At 50.4% G+C, this 17789-nt stretch overlaps 1 protein-coding gene and 1 long non-coding RNA gene across 8 annotated transcripts in view; one reads left to right on the top strand and one right to left on the bottom strand.

Annotated features, from left to right (window-relative positions):
* ADCY6 (adenylate cyclase 6) overlaps nucleotides 1–5743 on the bottom strand; it is a 934310-nt gene extending 928567 nt beyond the window's left edge. The window contains exons 1-3 of one of the 7 annotated variants that reach the window (XM_083484413.1): nucleotides 5181–5482; nucleotides 2316–2585; nucleotides 555–667 (exon numbers count right to left, since the gene is read on the bottom strand). The gene's annotated coding sequence lies outside the window, so the exon portion shown is untranslated. Of the gene's footprint in view, nucleotides 1–554; nucleotides 668–2315; nucleotides 2810–3663; nucleotides 3829–4271; nucleotides 4774–5180 lie in introns of those variants that run through there. The other 6 variants (XM_083484411.1, XM_083484414.1, XR_014521148.1 and 3 more) reach the window with 6 other exon arrangements.
* Nucleotides 5744–10628: 4885 nt separating this feature from the next.
* On the top strand, nucleotides 10629–16611 carry LOC310698569. The gene is made up of 3 exons (XR_014521607.1): nucleotides 10629–10807; nucleotides 11509–11583; nucleotides 16361–16611. It is a non-coding gene; the product is annotated as an uncharacterized lncRNA (long non-coding RNA).
* Nucleotides 16612–17789: the final 1178 nt, after the last annotated feature.

The following is a 17789-nucleotide window of genomic DNA, read 5'->3' as shown; positions in this document are numbered from 1 at the left end:
CAGAGCAAGGGAGAAAGTCAGCTGGGCTTGCCTCTCGGAGAGGACCAACCCCACATCGTTCCCCACACAGCCCAGTAAGGGGAGCACTTCCTGCCATGGGTCCCTACAACCTAGAAGGAGGTGCTTTCTTTCGTTGCCAGACACAAAGCAAGAACATGGGAAGAAAGAAATCCTGCTCATTAGCAGGCCATTGGCAAGGAGGGCTCCACCAGTTCCTGGGCAAGGCTATTCCCCTCTCTACGGGAGGCTGGGCCACAGAGGCAAAGCACACAGGGCACTGGGACGTCTCAGTTTAGGTAACAAGGATGGCGGCCACCAAACAGGATGCTCTTCAAGCAGGGCAGCAGGATCAGCTCCAGGGGACGAGGCAAGGCTTGTGTGGCAAGATACACAAACCAGAGGTGCCTCACGTAGAGAGGTGGGACAGGGGAAGCAGAGCATCCACATTCTGGAAAAGAGTATCTTGAGAGACTGCAGAGGGAGGGTTCAGATTTATTAGGGGTCGGTGCCAATGCATCAGAGGCTGCCCTCTCTGCCTTGGGGAGATTCAATACCTGGAAGGCCGCTGGGAACTGGACACGAGGAGGCGACATGGATCCCCGTAGGGAAGGCAAAGAAGCAGCAGTGAGGGGCGTCTCTTATTTCCTCTTCAACATTGAGCGGCAACCTGTTCAAAGAAAAGAAAGCAGTCAAGCTTGTTGTTCATCCTCGATGCTCTTCCAAGGCTGAATCTCCCATTGCATCCCGTTCTCCTGCTCTCTGGAACTGGAGACTGGATGTTTATCTACTTGCCAATCTGGTTACCTTCACACATTCTCTTTGGGCCTCAAGTTCTATTGCAGACACTTCCCCCGAGATGCAACTAGATTCCCACCAGGGTATGACACCCCCGTGCATACTTTTATGCTGAGTGACGCAAAGAGGATATCTATCCTTTATTCCCCTTCCAACAAGGATGACAGTATGAGCGCGATGCTCTAACTAACAGCACACAAACACAAGGAAATACATTAACTGCTTTGAGTCAAAAGGACAGCTCAAAGAAGTCGCTTTGTAACCTCAGGTTGCGTGACGCTGACAGAGGGAGACTTGCAGGTACTTTGGTCACTGAAGCATCTGCTGCTGATACTGGGAATCAGAAATATGGGCATGTCCCCCCCCCCCCGACCTGCACAAAAAGCAGTTAACAGAGTCTCTAGGGTGGCTTCCTTCAATTTAGCATCCCCGGTGCAGCAAAGTGGAGGACAGGCAGCAACAGTTGTCCTACCAAGGTCAGCTCCAACAAAAGAACAGTGATCAATATGCTAATCTCTCTTTCCTTCTTTAAAAAGGCCGGCTCCTAACATTCCAACCCACTGAGAAGGACTAAGGGGGGGAAAAACCCAAAAGGATGGTGTTATGCGGATGAGGAGGGGTTTGTTGCAGAAGGGAAAACCTGCTTGATTCTTAATCCCCAAGATCAAGGAAGGGAGCAGGGAATGGGATTAGCCCCACCCCAACAGTGTGCTTGCACACTTTCCCTACTTCCCACAGGAGAGAGGACGCCTGTCAGTAATTCCTCCAGAGAGAAAGTGAAAGTGCTGCACCTGGAGAATTAGTGGCTGCCTGAAGCAAAATCTCCCTGTGCATTGCTCTCACCAACAGAGATCCCATGGGGAGGGGGTGCTATACACAGGTCCCCTCTCTATACACATCCTGCCCATTGCAACAGTAAGGGGACAGAGGGGGTTGTTGGCATTGAGCAAGGCCTTACAGAATGCTGTTGGAGGGGGTCGGGTGGAGCAAAGGCCAGCCTCCCTGTTTAACTGGCAGGTTGAGAAGGCATGTGGCATGTTGGTGGCAAGGCGACTGTGCCCTGCCCCCCTCTCCCCTGAAGTGGGAAGAGTCTTCTGCGAGTGTCAGCCCGGCAGCAAAACCGGGTTCCTAACATTTCATCACACTCTTAAGAGTGCCCAAGAAACAGAAGCAAAGGTGGAGTTATGCAGATGAAGGGACTGAATTATTCAGAGACATCTCAAGGCAACAGCATACTCCTTGGCTGTCACTAGAGGCAAAGAGAGAGGACAGAGAGAGCGTTCACACGCACAGCAACCCACCAATCTCCACCAAAGCCCCTGCAAAACACACGTCCTTTTCCCACACTGCCCATCAAAATGGTATCACTGCGCAGCGAATACACACACACACACACACACACACAAGCATATGCATACAAAAGTTTAAAACGTATAGTGAACACAGCCTACGATACGCAGCCCAGAAAACTCCAGAAGTTCAGATCAGACCCCACTGGTCTCCGACACTTGCTGGCTCACCTGATTCACGCATCAAAAATCCAGAACACAAGGTGAAAGGAACTATATGGGCACAGCTCAGTCCAAGCTCAGTTTACTTGTCCACTAATTCCAGCTCGCCATTCTGCTGCTCTCTCAGCACTGTGCCCTTCCTCTTCTCCAAACGGTGTGGAGCTTTGCCCAGGGTGCAACAGGAGAGATTTCAGAGGCCAGGGAAAGTTTGGGGCAGGAGGGGCAGCGGTGCTAGTTTCTGGCAGCTGGGTCCTTCCTCTGGCTTAGCTTGCCCATTCACTGCAAAACCAAAGTGGAATAGTTTTCCCCTTTCAAACTCTATTTGTCTTGAGTGCCAGCCAAACCAGGGCTTGTTTTAGCTCCAACCCCTTCGGAGAGCGATTCCAGTGCCCTCCCACACTGTTCTTATCTGCATCCATCCAGGGAGATGGCGTCAACGTCATGACATCATTGCCCTTTACTGTAGGAACACACAGGCAGGCTTCAGAAGCTGGACCCCTCTTCCCCTCCCCTCCAATCCCCACACAACACACACACCAGGAATGGCTTCACACACACCAGCAGCACTCTGACGCAGCCTCCTGGCTGTGGAAAGCAACAGCCAACAGCACATGAGGACAGCTTTGTGGCAAGCGGAGGAGGTCAAGGGGTGCAGGACATAACCCATCCAAGGAGAAGCCAGGCTGAAAGAAAACTCAGGCATGCGGGGAGGGGGAAGGACTTTGGCTTAATAGTAAGGTTTATTACAGCTCAGCTCCCCCAGCATGGATTTCCCCCCTCCCCGCAAAAAACCCCCACATTCGTAAGTGATGCAATAACGAAGCATAACAAAGTGGTACAACAGCAACAGCATCTTCCTCCTTGGTTCAGCTATGCATCCTAGGAAGAACACATGCCCCCTCGCATAGTCACTTTTACCCTACTCCCTGCAGCCCAACACCCCTCACTCAGGAGCCTGTTCCCTATAGCACAGCACCCTCTGCCTTGCACCAGGTTATAGGTCAACTTCCTTTCCCTTTCCCTCCCCTTCCCCAGGTCCCACTAAGGGGCTTGGGAGAGGTGGTTCCAAAGTTCAATGGGAAAAGAGCCTAGGGCCCCACAGAGACTCTCTGCCCTGAGACCCCCTTCCCTCTGCCTGCTTTAAAGGGGAGACACGGCAAAAGAATAAGCAAGTCCACAGCTCACAAGACAGAGGCTTTAGGGGAAGCCCACCTGCTCCTCCTCCAGGTATGTAACCTGACCAGGCTGAGAAGCTAAGCTGCCCAGGCCAGCCCACATTCGGGAGCCAACCAATCCCTGCAGAGGGATCCCAGAAAACCAATCCTGGGGGAAGCAGAAATGGGGAGAAAAGTCCTACCGCGTTCAGCCCTTACGAACACAAGGAAGGTGAAATATTTCAACTCTGGGAGTTGCCTTTTCTCCTGCGCTCTCCAGGCACCTTATTCTTTCCCCACTTAATTCAGTAGCCAAGGTTCCAGTCGGGGGGCAGCCATGGAACTTTCCCGGCTCTGGGCAAGTGCGCCCCCCCAGGGCCCCGCATCGGCCCGCCGCTGTGCGCACCTGTCCCCACGCCCCTTCCCCCCCCCGCGCCCTCTTGCATTCCCCGCAGATCTCTGGGCCCAAAGAGCGCCCCCAGCCGGCGCGCTTTGTCCCCTCTCCTCCCGTGCGCCAAGTCGCCGTGGGGACGGCCTAACTGCTCCCACCCCTTTCTGCTCGTTGCGCTGCCGTCCCTCTCGGGACCACCTCCCCAGCTAGCTTCTCCCCGCCGCACCCCCGCCAGGCCCGGCCTTTCTGGACGCGGCGGTTCCCAGAGCCAGCCTCCCAGCGCCCCGCCGCCGCCGCCGCCGCCCGGCTCCATGCGTCCTCCGGGGCGCATAGCGTATTTCCCCCTCGGAGAGATCTTCCGTGCTCCCTGCGCTCTCCGGCTTGCTCCCGTTCACCACCACCTCCGCCACTACCACTCACCTCCGGTTCTGGGCCGCCTCTGGGCACGGCAGGGCCCTCCTCTCGTGCGGGTGGGGCGGCGGGGGGTGTAGCAAGCAGCGATCTCTGGCAAGCAGATCCTTCTGCAGCCCCTCGCTATCTGTTTACACCATGCGCCCCCCTCTCCGTTTTCGCCTCCTCTCCATTCCTGCCCGCCCGCTCGCCCGCTCTGGGCCCGTCCCCTCCTCCCCGCGTTGTCCAGAGTAAACGCCCTCTAGCCCGGATCCACAAGGCTCGCCCCGCTCCGTGCGCTCCTGACCGGGATCGCCAAGCAGGAGGCCTTAAAGGCACACGGTCCCTTTTGTCGCCTTCCCGTCGCCTGTTGCGCGGGGATGCGGGGGCAGTTTGCGCGGGGTGCGGGGGAAGAAGCGGAGATGCCGAGGGAGAGAGGAGCTGTGATTCCAGGCGGCGAGGGCGCTTGGCAACGAGAGGCGGCGGAGGCTGCCCAAAGCAGGGGCACCTGCTGCAAGCAGGCAGAGCGGCAGCTGGGCCCAGTGGTGCAACCCGCCTCTCCCCACGCTGCGGTAGATGGATTCGCTCGGCTCACACGCGTGCCCGCCGGGAGATACACGCAACACCCACTGCCCGTGGGTGGCGACAGTCCTCGGTGTCCTCAAGCACAACTCTTGGCTACAAGGGTCTCTGGGGCTCTCTCTTCTTCGTACGCACATTCCCCCCACCCCAGCATAAAAAAATCCCCCAATCCCAGGACACTAGTGGATCCCAAACTATTGTCGCCTAGAGGGGGAATCTCTTCATGCCGTTTGGGTTTTGCTCAGGAACCACCTGTTGTTGCCATCTCTTAAACCAGGACAATCCCTCTCCCCCCTGCTTTTTGCTTCTCCCCAACGCACAACAGAAATATCAGGCTGAAAGTCTGTGCGGACTTACCTGAGAGCCAACCCCGCTGAAAACAACGGCATTTACTTCTGAGTAGGCATGCCTCTGCCAGCCGTATAAGCGTCCACCCGTTTGGATGCCCACGGCTTCAGCCATCAGATACACTCCATCCATCAACAAGTGGCTCGCCAGCCTGTTTGCCCAACTTGGAGGCCGCTCTGCTCCGCGCCAGATCCCGATCCCAGGCAATCTCTCAGGGCTGGTTTGAGTCTCTCTCCCCCCCCCCCCCCGCGCAAGCTTGCTAGCAGCATACAAGCCGAGGAAGGGAAATGGTTAGTGAGCAGCTTGCCCTTGGCATGGGGACAGTGCCAGGCAGAGGACAAGCCCTAAATCCTTCTGTTCGTGCCACTCCCTTAGTTTGTGCCAGCGAGGGAGAAAGGGGAAGGCAGGCCTCCCCGTGGCACAATCCTCCGAAGAGGTAAGCTTAATTGTTAATTAACCGTGAGTCCCGCGGGGCCAGGGAAGTGCCCGCAGTGGCAAGGATGGCATTTTGTTAAGGGCACAGTTGAGCGGTTCTTCCAGGGCACCTGCACCCGTGCCCCTGTGCCGCTGGGTGTGTGCAAAACCTCCACTCCCTCCCTGCTTTGCAGATTGGCTTGGCTACGGAATAATGCCACCAAATCTTCTTAACAGAGTGACTTATTAAAGCGCTGTTTGGGGAGTGATTATCCCCAGCGCAAGAAGGTCTGGGCTTCCCCTGGGCCTTCTTGCTTGGCTTCTCCGCAGGCAAGGAAGAGGGGAAGGGGGTGTGAAAAGCATTAATTGATTCTGAAGCCTTTCTCCTGAATGTTCCATTGCATCATAGTTGATGGCAGGGGGATTAGGACGGGGTGTCATGTGATGGCCTTAACCCTTCCCGGACTGTAACTGGACACAGAGAGAAACGAGAGCCAGAAAATGTGGCAGAAACTCGTCACATTCACATATCTTTGGTGCCTCTTTTCTTTTCTTTGACTGCGTACACATCGCGCATTCCAAGCACTATGTCTCCTGGGAACTGTAGCTTAACCCTCACAGAGCTACAGTTCAGAGCACCCTTAGCAAACTACAGTTCCCACGGTTCTTTGTCATGCACTCTAAACTTGTCTTATGTACACAGCCATTGTCTTCTTCATCATCTCCATTCTTCCTGGTGGAGCTCTAACATGGCTACTCTATATGGATGCATTTTAACTCTTTTTCTAATAACCGAGTATGGAAGAAAATTCACTGGAGTGTGAATTTGACGTGGTGTTTTCTTTGCAAGTTCCCTTTTCACCTGGCTGGTGGCAGTTATTTGGAGTCAAGCTTTCTAACTCCTGCTCCAATGAGTGTCATAGGCGAGTGTTTTCAAGCAGGGTTTTATGAAACCCTTAAGATTCATGAGCATCTGCTTACACAGGTTCTGCAAACATTATCATTGTCCCACTTCAAGGACATCACCTCCCTATTCTAAAAGTGGAGTTATCCCTGAGTAACACATGTCCCAGTATAATCTCATGACGCATCTTTTGTGCTTAATTGTTCAAAAACAGTCTTTATTTGAATTTTGAAAATGTTAAACACTATGTGCTTCCAGACAGGTTTTTGTTTTGTTTTGCTTTTTGTCACGAACAGGTAATTCAGATCTGATTTTTGTGTGTACGTGATTGGCATGCAACCATCAACACACTCCATTTTTAGTTATAGATATTTCATAGCTATTCAGCTGTTTCCCATCTTGATGGAATGCTATATTTTTGGGTTTCTCCCCCCAACTGCCCATCCCCACCTCAATGCCACCTTATCCTGTTCCGGGCCACAAGACAGCTTAAAAAAAATCACAGGTAGAGGACAAGAGCAAACTTTACCTCTCGTTATCATGCTTCACTATGGGCAAAATGAAGGCTTGTGCTGTGCAGACAGATCTGGTTCCATTTTTTTTTTTAATGTTCATTTAAGAGTTGTGAAAAGCTTGTATTTAGCTATACAGAAATTCTGATGCATAGATCTTGTGCAAGACCTTGTATTATTATTTTTAAAGACCTGATGTATGTGTTGTGATTGCAATCCTCAAGGGACTCCCTCACATGCACTGAGATCTTGGGAAAACAGCTCCTCCAAACTGGGCTGTTGGAAATTTTGACGTTCCTTCAGCATGTGGTCATTGGCGGAAGTAGGTGGGGAAACTGAACTTGAAAATGTAAAATAAAATAAAATAGGGTCACGGGAAACAAAACCGCCAAGTTGTGCTCAGGTGAGGAGCAGATAGAAGCAGGAGTGTGGCAATGGGGACAACCTACTAAAACATTTACCACGCATGTGACAAACAGCCCCCCCTGCCCCCCATCTGCTGGCAAGCTTCTGCTCCAGTAGTCACTGCAGGTATATCATGGGTTATTTGTACTGAATAGCTTTTCTACAGGAGATATGGATTAAATGTAAAAAAAGAGAAAGAGAGACTTTGTGCCTCCATTTTGGTGGCAAGAACGGTCATATGGACGGTGCAAAAACCTTGCATGTGTGAACAGCAACAATTCCACAATAAACTTTCACCTGGAAGTCATGTAAGGCTGCTATGCTATATCCATTTACTAGAAAGTAGACCCCAGTGAACTCAGTGGGGTTTACATCTGAGTAGATGTAACCAATTGAGTTGTAGATTTCTTATTAACAGTTGCCCTCTCATTTGGATTGGCCTCTTGGTGCCTGAGTTTTCCTTTCCAATGGAAAGCGGGGAAGATAATGGAATTTCCCCAGCTTTAAAGAACAACTGCCCCCAAGGCCTGCTTGTGATTATTTGTGTTTGTGATTGTTCAGGGAGTCTGGAAGATCCCCAAAGCTACACAGGTTGGGGATGAAGGAGCCCTTAAAGCCCAGGACTAGCAGGTGGTGGTGGTGGAGTTAAATAAGAGATTCTTTCCACACTATTTCTGTGCAAGGTTTTGGGAGCAATCACCATGGCGGGAAGAGTGCTCCGCAGAGGCCAAATGTTTAGGGTCAGCCTGATCCTGATCCTGGAATAATCCAAGCCTGCTGCAAATGACATTAGATGATTGCATGTGGCATCCTGACATTAGATGATGCTTTTTGAGCATTATGCCCCACTGGTCTTGGGCTGGGTGGCAAAGATACATGCGCTGAGAAGGAGAGAAGAAAGTCAGACCTGAGGGCCAAATGCAGCCTCTCTAGCTGGCCCTCGGAGCTCTCCTTAGGCTGCCATGCCCTGCTGGAAAACATCCTTGAATCGGGATGTCTCTTGCTTGCCAGAGTGGAGGACAGCAACATGTTTGTCTAAGTAGAAACTAGCCTACTGTACAAGGGGGAAATTGACATTTGTTGCTCCACCTACTTTTGTCTCTGGCTCCACCACCCCCAACATGTGGCCCTCAGAAGGTTGCCCAGGGGAATGTGGCCCTTGGTTCCCTGCCCCTGCTATAGATGAAGAGATGAAGCTAGTGGCGAAGCTGCATGCTCTGGCACACAGCTGGCAGGGGTGTGTGGCTGGTGTGCGTCCCGGGGGCGTGGCACTTTGCCCGAGGGGTGTGGCGTGCCACCCCGTGGGGGGCGTGGCATGCATCCAGGGGGCATGGTGCGCTGCCGCGGGGGCGTGGTATGTGTCTTGGGGTGGGGCCCGGCCCGGTGCGTGTGGCGCATGTCTGGGGGGGCAGCTGTGATGGTACCCCCCTCCCCGATGGTGCCGGGGGGGGAGTGTGCGCTCCCCCGCCCCCCCATTCCTCCGCCAGTGGATGAAGCACAATGGGGAATTTAAGAGCCAATACAGAATGCAGTGCACCAGAATGTCATAGGTAAGGCTGCAAGCCTTTGCTCAGTCACCAGGGAATTAGTTTCACTGAACTGACTGGAAATTAATTCCTAATAATAATAATAATAATAATACTTTTATTATCAATGTACAACCTGTGTACAATGAAATTAACTGAGCCTCCCTCCCCGCCCCCCACAAACACTCAATCTCACTGCACTCATTGCACCCTAAACATGCAGAGATCAGGCCTACCACCAAGATTTCTCCCATTGAACTTAGTGGAACTTTTTCTTAGTAAAAATATTTGAGACTGGGATGTCAGGATGCAAAGAACAAACATAAACACTGCTCCTTTTTCAGTCGATTCTATGGTGCTATACTGCGGGTTTAGCGATCTTACAAGGTGTGGGATTGGAGGACTCTAGGCCAGTGTTTCCTAAACTTCGGATAGCTGAGGCACAAAATCTATCTGAATTGAAAAGGGAAACACAACACTCTTACATCTGCAAAGACTAAAAAGAAGTATACCCCAAATAGTAACTCATACAGAGATGTGGCAGGCAACCTCCTATGAGGGCTGGTAATTCTGGTGCATTTGTTCATCAGGTATGAATGAATTGTTTGCATATTTCAGGGGTGGGACCTGGCACTAATAGTATGTTCAGAAGCTGAGCCCTGGCTCAAATCAAGCTTTTCACAGAGCTTCATTTGAGCTAAAATATGGCATCTGTTTTCACCATTTCAGCTAATAGCTGCTCTTGTGGGGTGGGAGGGTTTGCATCAGGGAACGGATGTGAGGGAAAGGGGAGAAAGGGTTAAACCTCTCCACTTTGCTTCCTTGATCCAAAGCTCTCTCTTCTCTCTCATGTGTACACACACAAAGAGCAGCTGTTTTTCAAAAGAGAAAGTGATTTTGGAGCTGCACTCCTGGCTCTCCACCATCATGTATATCGGTAGTTTGGGTATGTTTCCCTGGTGCAGGGAAAAGAGTGCTGGGGTCAGTCGCCAGCAGTTGCACTATGCCTCTGTATAATAGTAGCTAGTAATCACAAGTGTGGGGGACGCGGGTGGCGCTGTGGGTTAAACCACAGAGCCTAGGACTTGGAGATCAGAAGGTCGGCGTTTCGAATCCTTGTGATGGGGTGAGCTCCCGTTGTTCGGCCCCAGCTCCTGCCAACCTAGCAGTTCGAAAGCACGTCAAAGTGCAAGTAGATAAATAGGTACCGCTCCGGCAGGAAGGTAATCGGCATTTCTGTGCGCTGCTCTGGTTCGCCAGAAGCGGCTTAATAATGCTGGCCACATGATCTGGAAGCTGTATACTGGCTCCCTCGGCCAATAAAGCAAGATGAGTGCCACAACCCCAGAGTCGGTCACGACTGGACCTAATGGTCAGGGGTCCCTTTACCTTAATCACAAGTGTACTGTTGCACTCATGTGCTCCTCGTGGGTTTCCCACAGGCATCTGAGAGACAGCAGATCCAGGAAGGCTCTTGTTACATTCAGTCCCCCTAGCACAGGGGTCCTGAAACTAAGGCCCGTGGGCCAGATAAGGTCCAAGGGACTCGTTTATCCAGCGCACAGTAAGCCCCGCCGCCTGCTCTTATCAGCGCCATGCTGCCCACTTCCAGGTCGGAGGAGCACTGGAAATAGCTTGTGCACATGCGCAAGCATTATTTGTGCATGCGCAAGTGTTATTTGTGCATGTGCAAGTGTTATTTCTGGTGCACATCCGGGTTGGAGGAGGCCCGTGCACATGCACACAAGCTATTTCCAGTGCTCCTCCGACCCGGAAGTTCGCCGGAAATAGCGTGTGCGCACGTGTATGGGCACACGCATCCCCGCCCTCTGGCCCACCGTGAGATTGGCGCTGGAGACACTGGCCCGAGGCGCGGTAAGTTTGCTGACCCCTGCCTAGCACAAGCAATCAGGATCTGCCACCTAAGGGACCGTCTGTCTTTGGAATCTTTCCTTGCCATGCATAGCGACGCAGGCTCGCTCCCCATCTTCCGTCGCCTCCTGTTCCAAACAGTGGCGTAGCTCTGTTGCATTATGCACCTCTCCCCTCCTCTGTAGAGAGGCCTGCGTCCCACTCCTGAGCCGGGAAATCACGGCCACGTGCAATTTGCCAGCTCAGTTTGCAGAGCTTGGTGAGGTTAATTATTACAACAGCTCCCCCCCCCCCTTTTCTGTTTCTTTCTTTTTGCTGGGAGATTCCAGAGCAGCGATAAGAAGAACCCGGCCAACACATCTCAGAGGGCTTAATGTTCATTAACTGAACGCCACAGTCTGCCATGATGAAGCAAGCTGAACCAATTCTCCTGTGTCAAGGAAGGGAGACTGAGGCTGGGAAAACGGGGTGGGAGAGTTACCCAAGGTCACAGAGTGATTCATCAGGCAAGACAGGAACAGAAAGGTTTGCCAGAATCACCATGTTTTTAAAGGGACTGTCCCTATTACCCCAGAACATTTCAGAACGCTACAGCACTAGAGAACAGACACCACAACTTATTTTTAATGCTCCCCCCCCCTCACTCCTTTAGCAGCACTTAGGTCCTGGCCTCCAGCCATCTGTTTTTCTTCCTTGTAATTTAGGTCTTCCGACATGGAATTCTCCACACTGAGACTCAATTCTGGAATCTGGAGTTAAATGAATGTGTCACATCACATGTAAGCATTGCTGTTTAGCTGTGGAACCATCCTCTGCGCTTCCCCTTACAGTTCTACAATGCAGTGGTGCCCCAGAATGAGAGAATAATGGACAGCTGAAGCAAAGTGCTGGGCTTCTACAGACATAAACCAGTTCCATAGCCTTTCCCTCTTCCTAGGAACTTTTAATTCTGAGGCAGAGAACAAGGGATCAGTTCAAATGCAGACAACAATCTGGTGTGCAAAAGAAGTTAGCCATCCCTGTACTAGATATGAAAACAATATATTGTGGTGTTGGAACAGGATTATACACATGCAGTAGGTTGATAAGGTTGGGATAAATGTGGCAGCCCTAAACGCTCCCCCCTTTTAAAAATAGGTCCCCCAATGTGATTCTGTGATGCACCAAAAAGTGTGGTGGGTTGTGAGCCCAACCCCCCCCCCCGCAAAGGTACATAGAAGATAAGGTCCCATCACACAAGGAAAATCTCCAACATTTCCTAGGCAAAAACGGGTACATTTGTAAACTGTCCTCACCCAAAGTAACATAAGGCACACCTCGCGTCATTCCGTAAGATGCCCTTTTTTGAATAACATATTTATTTACCTTGCTATAACCTGACTTACAATGTGTGTTAAATACCCCCTTTGAAAAACAAATCCCAAACCTTTAGAACAGGCATAGGCAAACTCTGGCCCTCCAAATGTTTGGGACTACAATTCCCATCATCCCTAGCTAACAGGTCAGGGATGATGGGAATTGTAGTCCCAAACATCTGGCAGGCTGGAGTTTGCCTATGCCTGCTTCAGAATATATATTATTCAATTTATTCGTTCAGTTTCCTCCCAAAGGAGCCCAGGGTGGAAAACACATCAATAATAAGTGTGTGTAAATACACTTAGAAACATTCTAAAAGCAGTTGAATGTATTCTCAGCCAGTGATTTCAGGTTGCCAGAAGCTGTATCTTTCAGCCATCAAATGCTGGGTCAACCAAGAAAGCCTCATTTCACAGGGTCTGAAATGGTTTGTTTAATCTAACAATGTGTCTGGTTGTACTTATGATGGGACAACTGCAGTTCAAGCACATCAGCAACATGCTGTGAGTGGTGGTGGTGAATGGGCAGCTAGGACACGCCTGAAGATGCTGCAAACATTTTGAAAAGGGCTTCCCACAAAGGCGTGTGACTTACTTGGGACATGTACCAGAAAAGACAGACTGTTCCTGATAAATAGAAACAGGGAGTGTATGTGAATGTTGGGTGCTGGGGACACACAGAAGGGGAAGGAGTGCTGTCCTTGTGAAACTTCCCAGAGGCAAATCTGGCTTGGCTGCTGTGGGAACAGAATGCTGGACGAGGGGGACCTTTCATCGGATCCTGCGAGCCTTTACACCATAAAGCCTTTCGTTTGAGGTTCCTGGAAGGGTTGGCGTTAGGAGAGCTGCCGTGATTTAGGCAGTACCCAGCTTGGACTTGCTTTCTGCAAATTTCTGATGGCAGAGGGCAGCTCTGAATTCTGCCCCCTAATGAGCGGAGGTCACAGCCTTCTGGCTAGTCTCTCATTCCATTAGAGAGAATTAGAGGGAGACCAAAAGTCATGGAATGCAGCTTTGACCCTGTGATGGCCTGCGCTGCATTCCCACCCTGAGCGATCTGAACTAAGGGGGCTTCTGACTTCCCTGAAAGGCTTCTGTGTAGAGGAGCAGAGGTCAGAAGCGACTTCTTCCCAACTCAGTGCGTTTGTGCCAAGCTTTAAAACAGCAGCAGCTGAAGCAGGAAACGGGCCGCTTGAACAATAGGCCTTTGCAAATCCATGTCCCCAAGGGTTTTAATCAGAGATGGAGCCAACCCGGAACTCTCCAGGCTTAAACCATTGGGGACTTCAGGGGATGAGGGTGGGGGAGGGAGGAGAGTGGGAGAGAGACTCCAGCCCTGATTGGAATCTTGAAAGATGAATCATGTTAAGATTTTGAAGAAACTTTCTCTTCTCCGCTCCTCCCACGCCATACGCTTTCCTGCGTTTTACTGAAAGGAGGATTCATGGTCTCTCCTCTCACCCCCACCCAAAAGTGACTGCTTGTGTAGTTTACTCCTCTTGCGCTCATGTCCTTGGAAATTCATGCGGCGAGAAGCCCACGGAAATAGTGCTGAACGGGCTCCACTGAGGAGCGGAAGGGAGATGTCGGCACGTGAGAATGAGAACCAAAGTATGCAGGGAATCAAAAATAAAATAAAATCTGCCCAACAGCCCAGTGAGCTAAGCATGGAGTGCAGAACAATCTCAGTTAGAAAGCGGAAATGGAAAACAAGGTTTTTCAAAATAAAAAAATTCCTTCCAGTAGCCCCTTAAAGACCAACTAAGTTAGTTCTTGGTATGAGCTTTCATGTGCATGCACACTTCTTCAGATACACTGAAACAGAAGTTGCCAGACCCTTCTATATAGTGAGAAGGTGGGGAGGGGTATTACTCAGAAGGGTGGTGGGAATGGGAGATTGGCAGATAGCTGAGATGAGCCTGTTGACGACTCTTAACGACTGCAATAGGTCTTACAGGAAAAGGCAAGGGGTGAGAAGGTGAGAAATGGTTTTTCAAAATAAGGGGAAAGGCAGGCTGGAAGCCTGGACCAGAAGTGCTCCTTTCAGGTGAGAAGGATACACAGCATCGTTTAGTATATAAAACGTATTAACTGTATCTTCAGAAGACAGCACATACGTGTGTGGCTCCCAGGCAAACAACCTTCCAGACTGCCTAAACAGCAGACAGATCTTTATTTTTCTTCTAAAGAGAGAGCTGTAGGCAGTTTGGAAAAGAGTGCATGTACCACTTTGGCCTACAGAAAGCATATTTTTGTGCCTTCTCAAAAATATGCAAATACACAAAACCTGTTCAGCCAAAGGAAGCAAAATGCACAAGGGCAAAGCATACTGTGGAAAGTGAAGAGTTTCTGTGTTCACCACAGTGCCCTCCATCGGGATTGACTAATAATTCAGTCCCTTGTGGCGCCCACCAGCCCAAGTTCTTGGGGAAAGGCTTCCTGGCTTCTCTTGCAAAGTCACCATGCCTGAAGGGGCTAACCCTGCTCCCAAAGCAAACCTCCCCAACTTGGAGGACAGGGAAGAGACAACACCAAGGATCCACAGGAATCCAGGGCTTCTTGTCGCCTAGCAACCGGCCCCTTGCCTGCTCAGCTTGGGATTCCATTGATCCAAATTACGCTGTCAACAAAGTTGCTGTGGCAACCGGTGGAGGGGGTGAAAGTTGGTGGAGGACATCTTGTTTCAAGAAGGGCTGAAGGCCCCCCAGCGCAGGGGGAGAAAGAACGGAAATGCAGAGAACCAATCGGATGCAGATCACTCTGAGATCTATGAATGAAGGACAATATACAAATTCGATCAATAATAATAATAGTCTGTGGAAACCCTCAGGGGCAACAAAGCCTCTCAGGTTCTCCATGGCCTTTGCACATTTGCATCTATCACTCCATGGGAAAGGAGTCCATGGGGGTGATTATGATGGGGAGAAGTCTTTGGTTGACATTTGAATGGACTATGGCAGGATTACAGTGGTGCCTCGCAAGACGAAAAAAATTCGTTCCGTGAGTCTTTTCGTCTTGCGATGTTTTTCTTCTTGCGAAGCACGGTCCGTCGCAACTGCGCCTCTTCAAGTGGCTTTTTAAAAAAGCGCAAGACGTTTCCGTCTTGCGAAGCAAGCCCATAGGGAAATTCGTCTAGCGAAGCAACGCAAAACCGAAAAACCCTTTCGTCTAGCGAGTTTTTCGTCTTGCGAGGCATTCGTCTTTTGGGGCACCACTGTATATCTAACCCTCGTGTGGGTTCAGGAGGTGATGGGAGTGCAGGCAAAAGAGGCTAGCCTTGGTCTAATCCAGGGGCAGGGAACCTGTAAATGAAGAATCAGGATGAATGGTTCAGGCACCAGGAAGAAGGGCTGTGGAGTGTAGCCATACTGCTGCTGAAATTCCATGCTCTTGCTGCTCAGATAGACTGCTGTTGCTCGGAAAGCCTTTGGGTGAAAAAACCTGCTAGCTGTTACTGTACAGGGTCTCTCCCCACTTCTCCAAACAATAGCTGGATGTCTTTTTATGGGCTAGACTGCACGCACTTGGCCAATGGAAACATGCCAATCAGTCTGGTCTGCTGCCCTCACTAAGCCTCCGAGCAAGAGAACACTGCATTATTTAGCATTCATTTAATACCTGTCAATATATTGTATTATCTTGGATGTTCAATATGGCCCATCACCATATTGGGTTGCACCTATGGCAGGTGCACCTATTGCTCTAACCAAACGCTTTCGTTAATTACTGAATTCTGCTGTGGGTGTTTGCAAGTGTCTATATGTGAATGTTTGGTTGTGTGGGAGTGCCTACATGTTTGTAAGTGGATTTGTACATTTGCACATCAAATACCAGAAGTGGTCCAGCCCAGGTAAGGCTTAGCTCAGTAACCTACATTTTACTTATTCATTTATTGCATTTTTATCCCATTTTTCTTCGAAGGACCTCAAGGTCGAGTACTTGGTTCTCCGCTCCTCATTTTACCCCCTGTGTGGTACGATAGGCTGAGATACAGTGACTGGCCCAAGACCCAGTGACATTCATGGCTGAGTGGAGATTCAAACCCTGGTTTCCCAGCACTCTAACCACTACACCATGCCCTTTGCCATGCAATGTTGCCAACTTTCCCCCTGGGCACTGCAGCTGTGTTTGCAAAAGCAGCTTGATGCACAAACATTATCTTCACCTGATTCTTCCCATTGAGCTGTCTTTTCTTTTTCAGGCACAGGAGCGGGCCTGTCGGGATCATTTTCTGATCAGTTGGCAACCTGATTGCCGGGGAACCTTTGCACGAACATTGTGTTGAGTCAGAAACTCCAGCCCTGAGCCCGCCTATTAAGTTGCCTGTAAAATGGAGGTATTGTTCGTTGCCAAGTGAAATTCTTTCCACTGAGCATAGCCATGCACTGTGGGAACAATCACACACAGGAAAGCTTGATCCCAAAATTAACATGTGCAGTCATCACATTACTGGATGCCATAAAAACAAATAAGCTAATGATTTATATATGCTTTCTTCCCAGCCATTGTGGGTATATTTCGGTAAATGACAAGCAGGGCTGAGCAGGCAGCAAGTAGGCAGGGCTCCATGGCTGAGTTTGCTAAAAGTCACAAGGAAACTTCCTCGCCATTGAATAACCATTGTGTACAGCCGGTACACAAGGACTTAGATGTTTACACTAGATTTGAAAACAATCCCTTTACCTGTGTACTCTGGCTTAGACATTCCTCAAACACATTTTTTCAGACCGGCTTCCAGGTCCTTCTGAAAAACTTCTCAAGTTTTGCCAGTTAAGTTGCACAATCAGATAAGCCTAGTGATAGCAGAACTCCCAGAGCCTCTAAACTCAGGCTGCCATTTTTAAAACCACTGTTGCTTTTGGCTATAAGAGTTTGCCTAGTGGTAGAGCAGATGCTATTAGTGCAGAAGGTCGCAGGTTGCCAGCAACTCTAGTTGGGGGGGGAGAGACCCCTGTCTGAAACCCTGAAGAGCGATGGCAGGCTAGATGAGCCAATGGTCTGACTCAGTGTAAGGCAGCATCCTACGTTCCTGTGATCCCAATCCAGCCCCTCTGCAGACAACGGTCATCTGCTAAAGTTTCACGAAATGTGTAGAAGAAGTTTGATTGCTCAGAAGTGTGAACACGGCCAACACCCAAGGCCTGGGGACTGGGGCAGCTCGGTGCTTCTGGTAAAAACTGGACCAGCAGAGAAGATTCAAAGAGGCAGCATTTTTGTATGGAGTCCAGGCTAGACAGATGCAGTGGCCTGGTAGCACAAGTGCTCCTCTTGACACGCCCGCTTTGCCACCCAACCCCCCGAGAAGAGTCAATAGCCAAGTCCCCAGCGAGAGTCCAAAAGTGTAGGCAGCTGTGTCGATCCATTATGATTACATGCATAGACAAACGACACACACACACACCAAAGTGGAGCAGTACATAGCACAATACCCATTTAATAGGATCATCATGACTGCAATCCTATACATGGTTTCTTGGGAGTTGTTAGCTTCTGTCTGTCTTGAGAGGCAATGGAGAGCACTTCCGAGGATGAAGATAAGCCGCGGTATTTGCAGTACCATAGGGACCTCCCTGGGGCACAATCCTGGGCAGTGTGTATGGAGGTCCTGGGCTGTCCGGACAACAAGACCC

The sequence above is a fragment of the Podarcis liolepis genome (assembly GCF_965112155.1).
Source record: "Podarcis liolepis genome assembly, chromosome: 2".
Taxonomy (NCBI): Eukaryota; Metazoa; Chordata; class Lepidosauria; order Squamata; family Lacertidae; genus Podarcis; species Podarcis liolepis.
The sequence above is the reverse complement of the archived record's forward strand: the minus strand, read 5'-3'. Positions and strand labels throughout refer to the sequence as shown.